The following is a 19,680-nucleotide window of genomic DNA, read 5'->3' as shown; positions in this document are numbered from 1 at the left end:
GACTTCTTGTTGCACACAAAACATGTAATTCGAAGCTCCAGCGAATCAATCTACACTATTTAGAAGAAAGTGACGGGACACGACACTATAACGACATAAACCCATATTTATTAAAATTAATGGGAGGTAGGGCCTCCTTTGGCTGCGATCACAGCTGCAGCCCTTCTGGGCATGCTTTCCACTAAATTAGCCATTGTGGCAAGAGGAATTTCCTTCCAAATGTTTAACAGGAAGTTCCATAGTTCATGCTTGCTTTTGGGGAGTGGGGTGCAGACCCTCAACCGACGCTTCAATTCGTCCCAGAGATGTTCAGTTGGATTAAAATCAGGGCTCTGCGCCGGCCACTCCATGCGTTTAACGTTGTTGTTCACATACCAAACAAGAGTCCTCCTTGCAACATGGGGTCTTGCGTTGTCGTCTTGATACAGGCAATCATCCATACCGTACGTTGCCCACAAGGTAGGAAGGATATGATTTTCGAGAATATCACGGTATCCATCGGCATTCATCATACCATCAAGCTTCACCAGTGGGCCAGCCCCATACCAGGAGAAACAGGCCCATACCATCAATAATCCTCCACCAAACTTTACAGTTGCTCCGTCGCTTTCTTCAGATAGTGTATAAGTTATAGATGAAACTAACATGTATGAAAATGAAGAAAAGTAACTAAAAACAAAAAATAAAAAAATAAATAAAGCAATTAATCAATTAATAAATAAATTACGAAATAAATAATAAGTAAATAAATATCTAAGTTAATAAATGACATTAGCTTTTTTTTTTAAAGTTCCAATTTGTTTGAAAGTAATCAGTGCTTTTTTTTACAAAGTTTTTCTCACTTTATTTTGCTTTTTACTTCCTTATGTTTTGATACGTAAGACTTAGAAATTATGAATGTGTATACAAAAAAATGTACAAAGCTCGAGGGAATAAGAAACAGATTAAGATTCGATTAGTAGTTCGAAAATTCGCAACTGCTAAACTTGGATTTTAAAGAGCCATGTTGACCGATCTCACTGAAATACAACCCAAGTTTTAAAATTTGATTAGCTGGCTATGACAGGCTTTCGACCATGTTAAGTTATAAACTTAAAAGTACTTTTTTTTTCGACACTCTTTTGAAATTTTAGTAATTTATGGCAATTTTAAGTTCCTTTTTTAATGATTTATGTCACTTTTTTTTATTTAAATGATGAGTATTCATCAATTTACTCAACTATTATTGAACAAAAAATTTATCTCTCTCGAAACTTATTCCTTCATTTTATAAGCTCATGCTTCACTTGATGCCAAAAGTATATAACAAGTGAATAAATAAATTAAAAATAGAAATTAAATCAAATAAATTAAATTTTATTAAATTTTATTAAATAAATTAAAATTAAAAATAGTTTTTATTTTATTTTATAACTAGCGTTGAACAGCCGACCCGATACTGAATTTACGACTTTCAATGCTCAACTCTGTAATCTTGTAAATTTGAACCCAATCCAGAAGAGAAGGGAACTCCTGGTTCAAGTATGGAGAAACTTTGCCTTTGTAGGTGACTATTTGAAGAAACTAACCCGATTTTGCGTTACATAGAAGGAAAACCATAACATATACCATAATCATAGAAACCTCCCACGGTTAGCCTGACAGTAGGGAGTCGGTACATCATTCATCATGACGGTAAGCGGGGATTTTTGAGACATCCAGTATATGAGCGAGTAACCTCCCACGGTTAGCCTGACAGTAAGGAGATGGTACATCATTCATCATGACGGTAAGCGGGGATTTTTGAGACATCCAGAATATGAGCGAGTTCACGTTATATAATAACCACATAATAGCCGACCCAATTATGAGTTTACGACTGCTTATGTTCTATAAGGAGATAAAAAAACTCGAAAACCACCCACGAGCAGCATAACGGCAAGGCCATTCTAACCCATGATTCGTCGTGAACTGAGGGTATTTTACGTCAGCTTTGTGGTCGGTACGAGCCGGGTGTAGAATTCGTATCGGCTAGCCATTGTTTTGATTCGAACCCAGGTCACCTCATTGAGAAGCGAGCGTTCTAACCGCTGAGTCACCACGTATCTTTCATATTTATTAAAAATAATAATAAAATTTTCGACTAAAAAAAGTGGCGATCATCATACTGGCCGACATTTTTTTAATCACTTCTAATGTATTAATATGTGTTAAATATTACCTAGTATTATGGTATCGTTTAAAAGCAGAATATAGTTCCAAATTTCTTTTTGGTTAGTGACTATTTTTTTAAAATTTTTTAAGGCTCAAATATTTTTCTTTATATCTAGCCTTGATTAGATAGTAAAGTAAATAATTATTTAAAAATAACGAATATCACTCTGAGGAAAAGAAAGAGGGACTTCAGGGAAGAAATCAATCCAAATCATTGATTATTATTAACATTTATCTTTTTATCATTGTATTTTTGCTGAATCCTTTCTTTTGATGGCAAATAGATATGTTCTGAGTGATCTGCCATGATACGCTCCATTTATTTTTCCATATTTATATTTATTTTCTTACCGATAAAAAAAAATGATTAATAACAGACTCTCAGGATTTGTTTTTCCTTGGAGTAATGTTTTTTTCTTTTGTTATCGTAGTATATCGAGTCTTGATTTTCATGATGTCAACAAATACAGAGGGAATAAAAATATTTAAACAAATGTATTCGTAAACTCATATTATAATAGCAACTGCTACATAGATTCGTCTTAATAACGAATAATGAGAGTTTAATTACTACCGATGGTTTTGTTTGCTTTTACGAGATAAACCGCTAAAGTCATTAAATACTTAAATTTATTAAATATGAAGTATACAAACGATTTTATTTTAAAAGTAATTTATTTTTAAATGCAAAAATAGAATAAATATTAATATTTGTTATCATAAAAAAGATCTGTTTATACAATTCTGCGTCCAACGTAAAAAAATTGAAATGTATTTCTGAATGTATTTCACATATATTTATAATAGAAAACTTTAAAAAAATTTAAGGCTTGAAAATTTTATTACGAAAAACAAAACAATAATAAATATTTTTTTTTAAATTTTATTTATTATTTATTCAGGATAAAAAATTTATTTCATATATTCTTGATCTTGTTATAAAGCTTCTTGTTAACACAAAAGAATTTCTATATTTTAGGGGGAAAATGTTATTTAAACTAGTATCGAGGTAATGCGTTTTTAAGATATCATAAAACAATGCTAGGAAACCATAATTCTTGTTAATAAAAACAAAATATATAGTATATAAGCCATTTATTTGGCAATTCATATAGTATGGTTTACCAGAAATTCTGGTTTTCAAAATTATAGTTTCATTTCGACATATTTAGTAAAAAATACAAATCTGAGTTATTTTAAACTATAAATGCATGTTATGCCATGCTCTAAGAAATCATGATAAGAATACAAAATTTTATTACCGTAATAGAAATTTTTATCAGATATTATAGAACTATATATATTATTGTTGTATTCAACCTATGTCATTGTTAAAGCTCTTCGGTAAAAATTACCCAGCTTTTTGGCGTTCCCATAGAGTCCAAATATGAAAAATTACAGCATATTATGTTGCTCTTGACCATACTTTTTTCTCCCTATTGATTTTATATTAATATTATTATAATTGCTTAAAAAGATATTTATATCTTTAATGTTTTTAAAAATGTATGTCGATAAAATTTATATCACTCCAATGACTTTTCTTCTTACACCTTTAGTATGCCTTTTAAATCAAATTGGAGAGTTTATATTTAATTTGTTGTATTTGTTTATAAATCTTAAATAAAATAAAATAAAATAAAATAAAATAAAATAAAATAAAATAAAATAAAATAAAATAAAATAAAATAAAATAAATGCGAATAAGGCATAAACTGAGTTTTGTAAAGGTACAGTCTAGTGGTATTTGTACAAAGCCACATTTCGATATATTTTGCTTCATTTTCGCCGAAACAAGACGAATTAATACTTTAACTGTTAGATTTTTTCTTTAAATAACTTTTACGCATTGTGTAACGGGAACACTGTATTTGAATATGTGATCAATAGATGAAAGAGAATACTTCCATTTATGCAAAAAATACTTGGAGCTAAAATAAAAACAACTATATTCTCAACTATATCTGTTAGATATACTTTTATAGCAACGGGTTTCGAATAAAAATTACAAAACGTCTTCTGCAACTTGTTACACTAATTAAATGCACAGTTTTTTCTAACAATAACTCAAGTACAAAGGGAAAGTAACGTAACAAAATTAATTTTACGTACTCGGCATGCAACTAAAATCTCGTTAACTACATACTAATGTGTAATATAACTTAGTAATTAGCCTTTCTAACAACAACAGCAAAAAATATTAGACGCGTGAAATAAATTTTTCCCAATATAGCTGGAATATTGATAATATCTAATAATAACATTCTAGTCATCATAAAAAAAGCGGAAGTATTTAAGGGAAGTAAAAAAAAGTAATTCCAGAAATATTTTAGCCTATTAGTTAGAAAAAGGCGATAAATCTATACTAAATCCTTAATTATGGTAAGGTTAAAAAAACGTTATTCTTGGCGAATTAATTTGAAAAGCGTGCTATTGAACTAGCATTTGTGGATGTTAGTAATTCCATAATCGATTTTAATAACTGAAAAAGAAAAGTTAAAGGTAAAAAGAAATTGCATTGATCATATGGAAATGAATTAAAAACAAACTCTCAAATTTTTTCTTTCCATACATTCCATTTTTAAAATTGATTGATTGATTCATTCTTTTTTAGAACTACGATATAAATGATCGAAATTTATTCAAATAACTTCGGTTTAAAAAAAGGATTTAGCTTAAGTGAGTTGCGTTGTACTTCTGCTAGAATGATGCTCAGTCCTCTAGTTGTGGTTTAAGATTTATTCTATTGTTTGTAATCACCATAAATTTGCACCTAAAAATTATATTTTACTTTAGTTAAAGCTGCTATTTATATAAATACTAAGGAGTACACTTTAAATTTCCTATTAAGAGGAGAAAAAGAGAAACATGAAGTGTTAAGCATGTCATTCAAATTCGGAAGAGGAAAATTAGTTCATTCTAGGAATTATATTAATCCCATAATTACTTATTTTCGATAAATACAATATCATATATTATTCTACTATTCTAATTATGATACCTTAGATCATGGCACAAAAACATTGATTCGGTTGAATTTGCCTTTTAGTTTAGTCTAATGTTTGATAATAACTTAGTCTAAATGTTTGATAATAAGTGCTATAGTTTTGAAAACTAGAATCTCTTGTAAACCGTTTCCACATAAACGGAAAAATTGCCAAATGAATGATTTAAATATCGTATATTTTTGTTTTATGAAACCGAATTATGTTTTATTTTAGCAGAAATCTCATTACCATAAAATAAAGTAATCATAGCAGAATTTTGCCTCCGTAGAGAAAAAAAAATAAGGGAGTCCTTAATGCTTTCGTGATTTTCAATTTTACTGGTTACATCGAATTCAGCATAAACGTTTTCAGAACTTCACGTGTTATCTTGAATGATTCGGTGGGTTTTGAGTTAGATTAATGTTGTATTATGCAACAAAATGTGATAAATATTTAGTTAGATCAATATTTTCTTCATAAAAGAGATTTAGCACCCGTTTCTGTTCGGTTATTTTTTTTTACCGCTTATAACTAGATCTACGCTACGTAATCGTTATTTATTGATTAGTCAGAGAATTCTGCAGCAGAACAGTTAAATGCACAGAAAATTATAAAAAAAAATTCATTCTCCTCATTTAAATATTTTCGACAAATTTAGTTTTCCAATTGTAAAATTCCAAATAAGTTCATAAAACATTAAAATTTAAAAATTAAATACTGGTTTGTCAAGAAATTTCAATCGTGGAAAGTTCAATAAATATTTAGTACGCAGTGAGAATTTTGTTTCAATTTTTCTTGAAAAATATATCTTTAATATCGAAATGTTTGTATAAAATTTTGAGAGAAAAAACAAACTGTTGTAAGTAAAAAGTTTGAAATATAGAGTTTTAAAATATAAATATAATTATGGAGTTTTTTGTTTCGTAAATAAGTAAGAATGGATATTTCGCAAAATTATTTGTATAAAAACATAAAAATATTGTAATTTTTTTAATCAAATAAATATAAATAGAATAAAACAACTTTCTTCGTTATTAAAATAAGAGCAAATTATCAATTCATTTTTAGTTATCGAAATAAAAATTTTTTTTTGCAAAAAACATTATCTTTTTTATTATTTAGTTTATTAAATTCAATTATAAATATTCAGCCATAAATAATCTAATAAAAATATGCTTATTTTAGAATTTTTTTCATAATGTATAATCTCTTTCTAATGTACATCTTTATCTCTCGAAAAATTATATTTTATCAACGTGAAACACTTTATATTGTATATATGTATTTTGAATGAACCTTGAATTTAGTAACTCAATAAGATACGCACTTAATCATTCGCGAAATTATTCAAGTTCCTGATAATTCAATAGTTAGCACAATCGAGCATTTTACTATTGATTTTAAGCACCCTCATTCAAGCAGTTTACCGATCAAATTTAGAAAATAAATCCATTACAAGCACTCAAAAGCAGTACTACAGATCTATAACCGTTTCTCTTAATTACATGCAAACTTGAGAGTCTATATATACATACTAGCAAAGAGGGAGATTATTCCCTATACATATATGGGTATTCATTATCTAATGTCATTTCATTAGGTTAGGAGTATAGGGTATGAATAGGAAAATGTATTCATGAGGAACAGTTGCAATAGGATTGTTTTTTTTTTCTAATATGATGTATAAAATAATCTTAGATGGTAAATTTTGAAAGATATTGGTTAAAAAACGAACATTATTTGCTTCGTATTTACATCATTCATAATGATGGTCATAAAATATTATAACATAAGTCCCATTATAATATCAGTTTTCATTAAAACTTAATCAGATCACAAAAATCTAATTGAAATAATCATGAAAAATAATCTGAACTTCTAAATTCAAACAACTCAGCATTTGTTTTGCTTTTGTTTTTTGTATAAAAATGAAAAATAGCTACTTACATAAAGTCATGTTATTGCTATAACATTTTTCAAGTCAATATCACTTACAACAAAAAATTTTTTTTTTCAATGTTATTCTTTGTTCCTCATATTTTATAGAAGTTTCTGGTAATAAAAGTATTCAATTTTACTATTATTGAACAATATTTAAACATCCTACAAGAGAATAAGTGTTACAGATGTGTGCATTTCACTTATTGTGAGTAATTAAAAAGCTTATATTTTGTGAACTGTTAATGTTTTATTAGAGTTGCATAATTAGTGTTAAACCATTAGATACAAAAAGACAATGATAAGAAATCGGTCCTACTTCATTTTCACATAAAATTAAAAAAATTGAAGTTTGATATTTTGAATTCCTTTTTCTCATTTTTACCAAAGAAAATGGGTGTTTGTTTGAATATTTAATACTTTCAAAACGAAGCAGTCAAAATATGACTTACGTTTTTCCGCAGTTACTGGAAATATAGTTTTTTTTTTCGTAAATCGTCATTAAAAGAGTTTTATAACTTCTTCAACTTTCTTCTTTAGAAAAAAAATTATCGTATTCTGATAAACATTCAAAATCCATTCCCATTTTTTTAAAATCGAAGGCAGTGACGTGTTTCGGCCGTGTGCCTAGGGTGAAGAGGGCAACCACTCCACATCAAAAAAAATGCACAGTCAAAACTACCCGAAGATGGTAATATTTAGCGGGTTTCTGGCTTTATGGGAACACTAATAAGCTCTTTAATTTTTATCTAAAACGTCTTAGTAATGATTTTGGTTTGGTAAAATTGACAGCAAAATAAGGTTTTATAATGTGTGACAAAATTCGATAAATGTGGTAAAATTTGGTAATTTTATTATGATACCTTAGTGGCAAACTTATGCGGTTACATTTGCTTTTCAGTTTTGTATTTTTTACTACATGTGTGGTAATACGTACTATAATTTTGAAAACAGGAATTTCCAGTAAACCGCTACCATATGAACTGAAAAATTACCAGTGAATGGTTTAAACACTGAATATTTTGGTTTGTATTAGTGGCAGAATTATAGTTTTTTTAATCAGAGCTCTTATTTCATTCCATTGCACCGGAATTATTTCTCCATGCAGGTTTCCAAATAACCACTAAATATTCCAATGCTTCAAATCTGATTTCAGAATACTAACGTTATTTTTATTAGTTTCTGCATTTTCTACCTGGTAAATAATTGGTTTAAGCAAAATATCTGATGCAGCATACTGTATAATAATCAAGCAAATATTTTTATGAATTTTTAAACAATTGAAATTTAATTATTTTTCACGTTTAAGAATATTTTGTTAGAAGTGATGAGTTTTTGCAAAAGAATAATATTTACTATCCATTTACATTAAAATGAGTCTAAAATATAAATTTTTAATAAAGTAGGAATTTCAAATATGATTTAAAATTTTTATGAACAAACTATATCTTTCTAATATGTTTTCCCTTTTAATTTATTTCGCATCGTGATATTCATATTTTAAGGGCAAAAAAATTGAAGAAATTTTTCTGAACACGAGCACATCTCGTCACACCATTGATTGTAAAATTAGCAATTGTCAAGCGAATTCTCTAGGCAAAATATTGTAGCGATAAAAGTAAAGTATAAGGAAAGAAAGTTGAGAAATAGACAAATAAGATTTATTCAAATAAAAATACAGGCGTGGTAAAATAGTCTGTAAAACACTTAAATAGGGAAATATGTTTAAAATAGAAGCATAAAAAAAAAGAAAATGAAGCTAATTATGCAAAACATAAATTATCCAGATCTTGGAAACGTGTGATATGGCTTATTACTAAAGGTGGGGCCTTTTGATTAATAATAAATTTTAATGTGAGGCACAGATTGTCGAATTGAATATTCTTTTTCAGCTTAAAATGAATTACTTCGTGAATTTTTAATGATAATGTTCTTAAGGAATTAAAGGAATTTTATGGCTAATACTAATAATATACAGCTTAGTTTGTTAACATTTTGAGCAAAACATAGTCCAATTGAGTTTTAAATCAAAATTTCATTTACAATTTTCTAAATTCTTTCTTTAAAGAACGCATTTCGTTCCAATTTACTTTTACTTTCAAGTGTTAAGATAATTGGATAAAAAGACAGATGATTCATCACAATGATTACGATGTTTGAGGTAAGGTAGATGAGTGAAATTTGCATAGAAAATTATAGACTGAAAATAACATGTTGTGGCGCATTATATTATGACTTAACTGTTAAAGCACATTTGAATAGGTACTTTTATTTTTATAAAATATATAAGTTTCATGTTAATTATAAGTTTTATGTTAATAAGTTTCATATATAGATCAGCTAACAAGTTTCATATATATATATCGGTTAATAAGTTTCATGTCAAAAGTTGCATTTATTCAAGATCTCACTGTTTTATTTCTGTCAATTGAATTGGCGTTTAACAAGTAAAGCTCAGAATTTTTTTTAATTAATCAGTAAATTGTGATGAAACAGTTAATTTGGGTCTTTTTTAAAGGCGATTATGCTAATAACTTTAAAAAAAAATTAAATATAGATTAAAAAATTTCCTCAGAGAAAAATATTCTGATAAAATTCTGTATGGTAATGACATTTCTGGTAAAAAAAACAACATGATTCTGGTTATAAGAACCGAAATACATGACATTTAAATCACTAACTTGGTAATTTTCTCTATTTATATGGCAATGGTTTACTGGAAATTCCGGTTTTTAAAATTGTAGTTCTCATTATCACGCATTTAGTAAAAAATATAAAACTGAAAAGTAAATTTACCTGAACAAATGGTTCTTCTATCATGTTATAAGTAATCATGATAACAGAAATTTATCGTGTTTCTGTCTCCATGGAAATATCAAAGAGCTCTGTATTTTTACTGATGCAATTTAGTGGTATATTTGGTAAAATTAACAATAAAATGAGGTTTTGCGTGTCAAAAAATAGTAAATGTGGTAAAATTGGATAATTATATCATGATACCTTACAGCATGGCATCAAAACTATTTATTTGGCAAAATTTACTTTTCAGTTTTGTATTTTTACTAAATGTGTGGCATTAACAGCTATGATTATGAAAACCAGAATTTCCGGTAAATTGTTACTACAAGAGCGTAAAAATTATCAAATAGATGATTCGTGTATTTCAGTTTAATTAACCATATTGTTTTCATTTTTTTACCAGAAATTTTACTATAATACAGTACGGTAAATTTTACCAGAATCCTTTTCCCCCTTGTACCAAAGGTTCTTAAGGTATCACTTTTATATGCAATAGTTCGTAATTATTTTTCTAGGAAAAGTTTCTTAGTTTTTTTTTAATCTTTTGACTTACTTTAAATCCTTCACCTAACTTGAATCATAAGATGGCTTTTGCAGATGCTCTGCTTATGTTATGCCTTCAACATGATCACAGAGTTATGTTATAGGCGGAGCTTAATATCTTGTGGAAAATGAAAACCTTGTTCCTGCTTAATCCCAGAACAAATCTGTATATTTCAATCGGATAGATCTAAGTAACATTTGTCATGGCTCAGGCTGCCGACCAAGAGTAAGATCTCTGAGGTTGGATTTAAAACAAGTTGCCAGCAGAATTGTAATGTTAAAGAAAAACATATAGAATAGAAATATATTTGCAACACTTCAACTATGCTTTTAGGGTTGTTACATATTGAATATAAGATTTTTAAGTATCCAACTGGTTTAAAATCGGCAATTTTTGGAAAATTCAGATTTTTTTTATTATTATTCAGATTTTATTTCATTATAATACCGACGTTGAATGGCTGACCCCATTCTGAGTTAAAGACTACCAATGCTCAACTCTGTAACCTTGTAATTTTAAACCGAACCCAGAAGAAAAGAAAACTCATGGATCAAACATTAAGACAAACTAGTGTTTTTGGAGGACTTTATGAAGCATTCTTATCAGCATTTGCGTTACATAGAGAGTGTAATCACGAAAATCTCCCACGGTTAGCTCGGTGGCAAAAGAATTCTAATCCATGAATCATATACCACTGAAGATATTTTACGTCATCACTTTGCAGATTTCGTATTCTCCGTAGCGGGAGCAGAATTCGTATCATACCACCACTCATATTTGAATCTGGGTTCATCTCTTTAGATGAGAGCCTCCTATCCTCTGAGTCACTGTGGCTCAATTGCCTATATTTCTACTTTAGTTTATTAGCTTTTCAAAACACTTTAAAACTTAAATCTCCGAAGTTTAGAAATGAACTTTTTTCGCATGTTGTCAGACGAAACCGAAACCGGAAGTTAAAACTCGAAAACGAAACTAAAATGTTTTTCGTTATGCTATCAGTATTTTAATCCTTTTTTATTTGAATAAATTATATAGTTAGGACAAAATTACTCTTCAGTAAATAATTTTGGAATCATAAATTTTTTTACTCTCAATTTTTTTCTTTAAATTTTTTTCTATGCTAAATGCATTTTCTGAAGAGCTTTGATTTTGGGAAAATTTTTTTGCGCTAATACACATTGCAGAAAATATTTGTTATAGAATTTTTTTGAATTTCATATCTTATATAATGTTAGCGATGTCTTACATTAAAAGCTAATGTCCAAGTGTGAATTTTTTATCTATTATTTTTATCAAGCTTTAAGTATCAATATTTAGATTTTTTCTTTAAAAATTCAATATTAAACAATATATTTAGTTATTTCTTTCTTTCATTATCTTTTAGAAATTTTTATAGATTTTCGTTCAAAACAGTGGTAATCCTATTTTTGATATAATTTTTTTAATATTTTAATATCTATTTATTACAAGTTGTTGTAGAGACATGAAAAATAAGTGAAATTAAGAATTAGTAGCTTTATGAGCTCAAATTTAACTTCATTTTGAAAAATATTTGTAAATTTTTATTTGTATTTTAAATTTATGATTTCAGAAATTTGTGTCGAAATCAGTTGGGCACTTTAAAAAAGGCATATATGACACATTATAAAAATGTTTAAATTGAAATAATATGTTAATTTTCGTTCATTAATTTTTTGAAGTGTACAGTTATATTTATAAATATAACTTTTCGAAGCTATAAATAAATCATCGATCAGATTTTAAATCCGGACACAGCTCGAAATACGTGTCTACCAAAATGAGCATAGCTCGAAATGCCTGTTTAAAAAAAGGACACTACTTGAAATGCGTGTTTACAAAAATAGACACAGCTCTAATAGCTTGTTTATGAAAATTGATAAAGCTTTAAATGCGCATATACGAAAATGGACATAGCTCAAAATGCGTATTTAAAATAATGGATACAGCATGAAAGCGTGTTTAAGAAAATTGACAAAGCTATTTAAGAAAATTGACATAGCTATTTAAGAAAATTGACATAGCTATTTAAGAAAATTGATATAGCCATTTAAAGAAATAGACTTCTTTTATCAAGCATTGTTCTCTTTTAAATAATAAACCAATATTTCCATATAAATCCATACTGTGATTAGGTTCATTTTAAATCACTTGATATAGTTTGCTAAATTATTCTTTTTTTCAAACGACTTTAAAAGTCAAGAGTTGTTCTCACACGATTGCCATGAGATATCTAAATTTATGTAAAAGTAGCAATACATTTATGTTGTTGGAATTAAGAGTTTTAGTACTTACTTTATCGTTTAGAGTTCTGAATTCTAAGACATCGCTTGAAGTGTTACATCTATAATATACCTAGCAAACCTTATCCCATAGTTCGGGTTGCCCGTAGTAATGAGACATAATGTTCAAATAAGTAAATAAAAATAAGAGCGTAATTCTTTGTTTGGTTGCTAAATTTGGCTTTAAAACTGAAACGACGCACTTCACACTGCGTCTATTTCCATATAAACGCATTTGGAGCTGTGTCCAGATTTTCAAACTCACCGTCGAACTATAAATTTACACTGAGATACTATTCTGAATAGTTCTGATTTGTAATTCTGTTGTATCGATATTAATATGTTATGTAACAACATGTTTGTAATTACAAGATGTCTCAATTTGTTTGAATCATTATTCGTTATCAGAAACTCCTTTTTCCATTTTGAGAAAATGGAGAAAGCGCCATAAGAAATGGAGGAAAAAAATATCAAGAAAAGTCTTACTTCAGTTCAACATTAGTTGAGTTAAATACTAGGCAGTATACTTTCAGATTTCATCATCAGATCATCAAAATCAGATTTTAAAATCCGCACACGAACTACGAACTAAAACTGAATTACTATTCTAACTAATTCCTTTGCATCTATATTTAAATGTCATCTTCATGCTTGCTAGAAAAGTAAAAAAACAAATAGGTGCTAATGTAAGCTACCAAAATGAAAAATCATTCAACACGGACAGTAAATTCTTCTTTTTCAATTTGTTCAAATCATTATTCAATATCTGAAACTGAGGTACTGTTCTACTATAAGATAATACTCTGAGTAATTCAGTTGCATCTATATTTAAATGTTACCTTCATACATGCTAGAAAGTTAAAAAAAAACATATGTTGATATAGGTTAACATAATGAAATATCATTCAACACGAACAGCAACATTTTCCCTCTCAATTTGTTCAAATCATTATTCATTATCTGAAACTCCTCTTTCCATTTTGAGGTAATGGAGAAAACGAAATAAAACGTAGAGGAAAAAAAAGAAATAACAAAAAACTCTTATTTCAGCTCAGCATTATCTGAGTTAAATAGTAGACACTCTCTAGAAGTATACTTTTAGTTTGTTTTTAGTATGGGTCGATTGATGACAATGCAATGGCTTAATGGAGGCAACATTAGCGACGGCACTGTCTTTTACAGGGAGAATTCTCCCGTTTCTATAAAAAAAGAAGAAAAAAAAACAATATGGGAAGAGGATTCCTAGTGCTTTTTGGTCTTTAAAAATAAACAAACTTTATCCATTCAAGGCAGTAATTTTTCCTTTCGTTAAAATTTAATTCTTAACTTTCAACGGTTGCTTTAAAAAAGCATAATTGATTTGATGACCAGGACTTGGTAGAGATTCACTGTCTTTTTTCATTACTAAGCTTCTGACACAGAATTTTTTATTAAACATAATTTTCATACTTTTTCTTTACTTTGCATCAATTTAAATCAAAATAAGTGAAAAACATTACATTTTGCATTTAATAATTTTCTGTTATGAAATACAGCATGAAACACCGGTATCTTTTTCCGCGTTAAAAGTAAAATCTTTCAAACACGGTTTACTTCCAAACAATAATTTTTCAAATTTGCAGTTACTTAGATCTAAGAGGAACTAGTTATTCATCATTGAAGTTTCTTTAATTTTCAAAATCAATTATTGTTTAATTTTTGAATACGAAGGGAAAAAAATTCAACATACTTTTTTCGGTTGCTGTAGTTTTTTTACGGACTACTAGAGCTGCAAAATGGGCTATTGGCGACGGTCTGGGAAACATGACTGAGAATAATCCGAAGGCAAGCCATGACAATTTTGATCCTCTGTGTAAGGTAGTCCGGTAGTCCGAAGTGTGAAACACTTTAGGGTAGAACAGCTTAACGAGGACCAATACTGCACGCTCTCGGTCTCTTCGCAGACTGATCCAAGTGGTCACCCACCCGCACACTGACCACAGCCAGTGATTCGTGACCTCGGTGATCTTCTGGAAACCATGTCAGGACAGTGGATCAAACTACTTTTTTTTTGGATTTCACATTTTAGTACAATCATAATTCCGATAATATAATATATTTTTTTATTAATTAACAGACTTATTTTTATAACTAAAATATACTGAAATATATTTTGCTTACATTTAAAGATACAGAAAATCAGAAAAAAATATATAAAAGGAATGTCAGTGTCTCTTTTGCGCCACAGGTTCAATGAAACTGCTTATGCTACTCCAATTATATAAATTCGATCAAAAATGTATATAATTATACAAATTAAGAATATTTGTTTCGTAGTTTGTTAGCGCATGTTTCGTGTTCTTCACGGGCGTTTGTTTTGTAAAATGCGAAATATAAAGTTTTCCAAGAAAAAAAGTATGAAAATTATGTTTAATGAAAATTCTGCGTCAAAGGGTCAATAATAAGAAAAGACAGTAGTTCACTACTAAATCCTGGCCATTAAATCAAATTATGCTATTTTAAAACAAACGAAGAAAGTTAAGAATTAAATTTTTAAAAAAAGGGAAAAAGTACTGTCAGGAATGTCTGAAATTATTTATCTCTTAAAAACCAAAAAGCATTAAGACTCCTCTTCCTTTACTATTTTTTGCCCCAGAAACGGGAAAATACTCCCTGTAAGAGACAGTGCTGTCGTTAATGTTGGTTCTATTAAGCATTGCATTGTCACCAATCGACCCATACCAAAAAACTGAAAGTATACTTCTAGAAAGTGTCTACTATTTTACTCAGCTAATGTTGAACTGAAATAAGACTTTCTCTTGTTGTATGTTTTTTTTTCTACTTTTCATGCCGTTTTCATAAGGAAACCTCAAAAAGAAAAGAGGAGTTTCTGATAATGAATAATAATTTGAACAAATTGAGATGGAATAATTTTTGGAATGGAATAATTTTTTAGGATGGAATAATTTTTTCCCCCTTAACTTACTGACAAGCATGAAGATAAAATTTAAATATAGATGCAGCAGAATTAGTTTGAATAGTATCTTGATTTAGATTCATAGTTTGTCTGTGAATTTTAAAATCTGATTACAGCAGGAAATGCGCGAAAAACAAAGTATACTTCTAGAGAGTGTCTACTATTTAACTCAGCTAATGCTGAACTGAAATAAGAGTTTTTCTTGACGTTACTTTTTTTCCTTTACTCTTTATGGTGTTTTCTTCATTTCCTCAAAAGAGAAAGAAGAGTTTCTGATAATGAATAATGATTCGAACAAATTAAGGCATCTTGCAGTTACGAATATGATAAATTGACAATCATGTAATTACTGATGATGTGAACTTCATTAAGGAAACCAATTTGAGAAACTAACTTTTTGTAGGGAACAAAATTTTGAAATAGCAAATATATTTTAGATGTTTTTCAAAAAGACATTGTTTTGTACATTTTAAAACTGGTTTTTAAATTCCATCTGCCAGAAGAGTCTCTTAATGAATATAAAAATTAACTATTATCACTGCTTTAATTATCTCTTAAAACCTTTTAAAATTCTTCCACTTCTTCACCTTTCAATAAAAAAGGTACTACTTCTTTGCAAAAATACAGCCATTATTTTGTAATTACCACTGTGGATAAAGCAGCTAGAAATTACTCTATCTGTTGTAAAATTTTTTATTCCAATGTTATAATTAATGAAACTAGTAACACTTATACTTATATGCGCATCACAGATAATATCAATTCAATTTTAAGTTTTTAGCAATGTAAGTAACAATGTAATAAGTACATGCAACTAAAAACACTAAAGCACATTTCCTTATCTTTTATTTACGTTGTCCTTAAATTTCGCAAAATTCCAGTTGCTTTTCGTTATATTTTCAATATTACCTCCACTATTGGTAATGAGCTTGCAATCCAACTGGAATTGCAATAGTTGTTGTTGTCGTAGGATATAAAGACACTGGGATGTGATTGTTCTTCCTTTCCAGTTCAACCATCTATGGCCCAGAATTCGACTTCTGCCACATCCATACGTATCATCCGCTTATAGGGCGGACCCATTCATACATTCATTCAGTCATCCGCAGATCCTAATTGTGACCAGAACCAGAAAACGGTCAATCTCTAATTTCGTACCGCCAGAGGTATGGTTTGTTATGGGAAAAAGGAGGACTTCGTGACCTGAGAGGTTTATCGCGCACTAAGCACTTTTTACTACATTCGGCCCGTTGGATTCGAACCCTTCGGTCAGCTGGAGTTCAGTGCCCTACAACCAGGCTATTCCGGCGCAAAATTGCAGTTAAAAGAACTATTTAATGTTCTGAAATTAAGAAACCATCAATGGTTTTCGGTAGTACAAAATCGTGGTGAGATGATTGAAAAACTTCAAAATTTTTAATGATATCGTTTCTACAAGAACCTTTGATTTTTCTAATCTCTTTACTACCTTGCCTCTCGAAATTTTATTTTCAGCAATTTCTAGTTTAGTTCAATTTGCCTCTGAACAAATTAAATGTTGTATTACTAAGTTTCTTGCCCTATTAAAATTTCGTTTATGTAACAACTACATTAATAATGACTGTTTTTTATTCCTACAAATTATATGGCATTTCAATGGGATCCAAATTTAGTTCTATAGCTAACCTATTTTTAATTTACTATGAAAAACGGCTATGTAATGAGATCAATCATAAATTTTTTATTTTGCAGATATATTGATGACATTTTTTGCATTAACTTTCCTAAATTTCAAAGTTTACATCATCCTATTTATACATTTTTTTTATTATTATATGTATACAAGCCTGCATACGTCTGCGTAACAATAGATAATAGATAAATAAACAAGCCAGAAAAAAATATTCTTGAAAGTAATGGCATAAGTTTTTTTAAAAGAAAAGAATTAATTCGTAACTAAAATTAGAAAACAATATTTCTTCCTGATTAAAGTTTCGAATTTTTCAAAATTTTAGCGCTTCAAAGTTAACTTTCAGCAGCTTTGTTGAACCTGATCTGATTTTCAACGGATACTGATATTCGTTAAACCACGCATCTAAAAAACATTTTCTTTAAGAAAAAAAAAAACTGGTCAAAGTAACGAAAATATACATATTACTACACGGTGAAAAATTTTCTGAAGAAGTGCAGTTATGCATTGTGCCGTACATTTTACAGTAAAATTTTACAGAACGAAAATATTTGATTTACCGTAATTTCTGCAGTAATATTTACTGAATTACTGTACTTCAGGAAACACTTCTTTAAAATCACGGTATAAAACTTTACCATATTATTTCCGGAATTTTTTAATCTTCTAGAAATGTAAAGGGAAATACAAATTAAATATGAAAAATGCTTAAGTAACAATATTAAACACTAGTATGTATTTCATAAATATACTGAGAAAAAAATATAGTCAAAACTATCTGAATATGGTAAATTTTATCGTGTTTCTTGATCTATAGAATTAACAATAAAATATAGTGTTATAGAAAGTGATAAAATTTGGTAAATGTCTCAAAATTTGGTAATTTTTTCATGTCAACTTAAAGTTTGCCATAAATCCATTTATTGGGTTAAGTTTACTTTTCCAGTTTTGCAATTTTTTCTAAAATGAGGTAATAAGAACTATAATATTTTAAAACCAGAATTTCTGGTATACCGTTATTATATGATAAGGAAAAAAATGCAGAATGGAATGATTTAATACTGAATATTTATTTTTATAACCAAAATTACGGTTTTTTAAAATTTAATTTTAGTTTTTTTTAACCAGGAATATTTCTACCAGTATGGTAATTTTATATGAGTTTTTTTCCGTGCAATAAAAAGAAATTAAAACAATTTTACAGAGCAATTTTATATTTTCCTGATATAAATAAATAAAGTTGACCGACGTCACTTTCGTGTATATCGTCCAATTGAAAGTAACCAAGGAAAGTTTGTTAACAAATTCCCATATTCAATACAAAGTCTTGTGACATTTGGTTTCACCTTGATTTTCATACCTATGTAGTGTTTAAAGGCGAGAAATAATTAGCTGCCTTTAAAGGAAAATATCAGTAGTCATGGAACATTTTCCTTGTGATTTGCTTCACATTTGATTTTGAATAAAATTACTTATTACTTAATCTTCACTCATTTGGAAAATTGATGTCATTTGTCTTAGTACGAAAAGCTGTTTTTTGTCTTTATAACTGAAATGAACTCCCTGAGAAATATTTAAAATAAGAAATATAGTCGCAAATATATTGCCTTAGAAACTCAGAAAAAATTGAATCATAGAACTGACACCGCTGTTTGCAGACATCAATTTTAACTCTTTGTTTCCAGAGAAGGAATGAATTGTCAATTTTCCGTGAATTATAATTTTTTATTATTCATTTTCTTTGTTTGAATGCAAAAAGTTAGAAAGAACCTTTCGGATAAAGAAACGTAAATATTTTAAAATTAGGTCCATAGATGTAGATGCTGGAGATATTTCATACTAAGTTTATTATTCTAAATAAAACATTGTGGCTATGAAAAACAAATCCAAATGTTTTTTATTTCTTAATTAATATTCTATTTTTTCATTTTTATTAATGACAATAAGCGCATTTTCATCAATATATATATAAAAATCGAAATCCCCATAAACAAATTTAAAAGCAAAATTTTACTGAGCTAAATTAAATAAAATTAAATAATTTGATATTGAAATAATTTGAAGATACTTTGCTATTAATGATAAACGATATTTCGAAATGCAAAAGTCTTAATATGTTTTTTTTTTGTTTTAAAAACTTTTGATTAGATGATTAAAACTTCATAAATGTATTAATTAGTACTAAAAATTATTTAGCACACATTAAAACATTAGTATCACGTTTAAAAAAAGCACATATTACCAATTTTTTCCACTGTGAATTATAAAAGTAATTTAAGAAATTAATGTATATT

The sequence above is a fragment of the Parasteatoda tepidariorum genome, chromosome 7, assembly GCF_982258835.1.
Source record: "Parasteatoda tepidariorum strain Cologne lab strain chromosome 7, Ptep-v5.0, whole genome shotgun sequence".
Classification (NCBI taxonomy): Eukaryota; Metazoa; Arthropoda; class Arachnida; order Araneae; family Theridiidae; genus Parasteatoda; species Parasteatoda tepidariorum.
Note: the sequence above shows the minus strand (reverse complement) of the source record.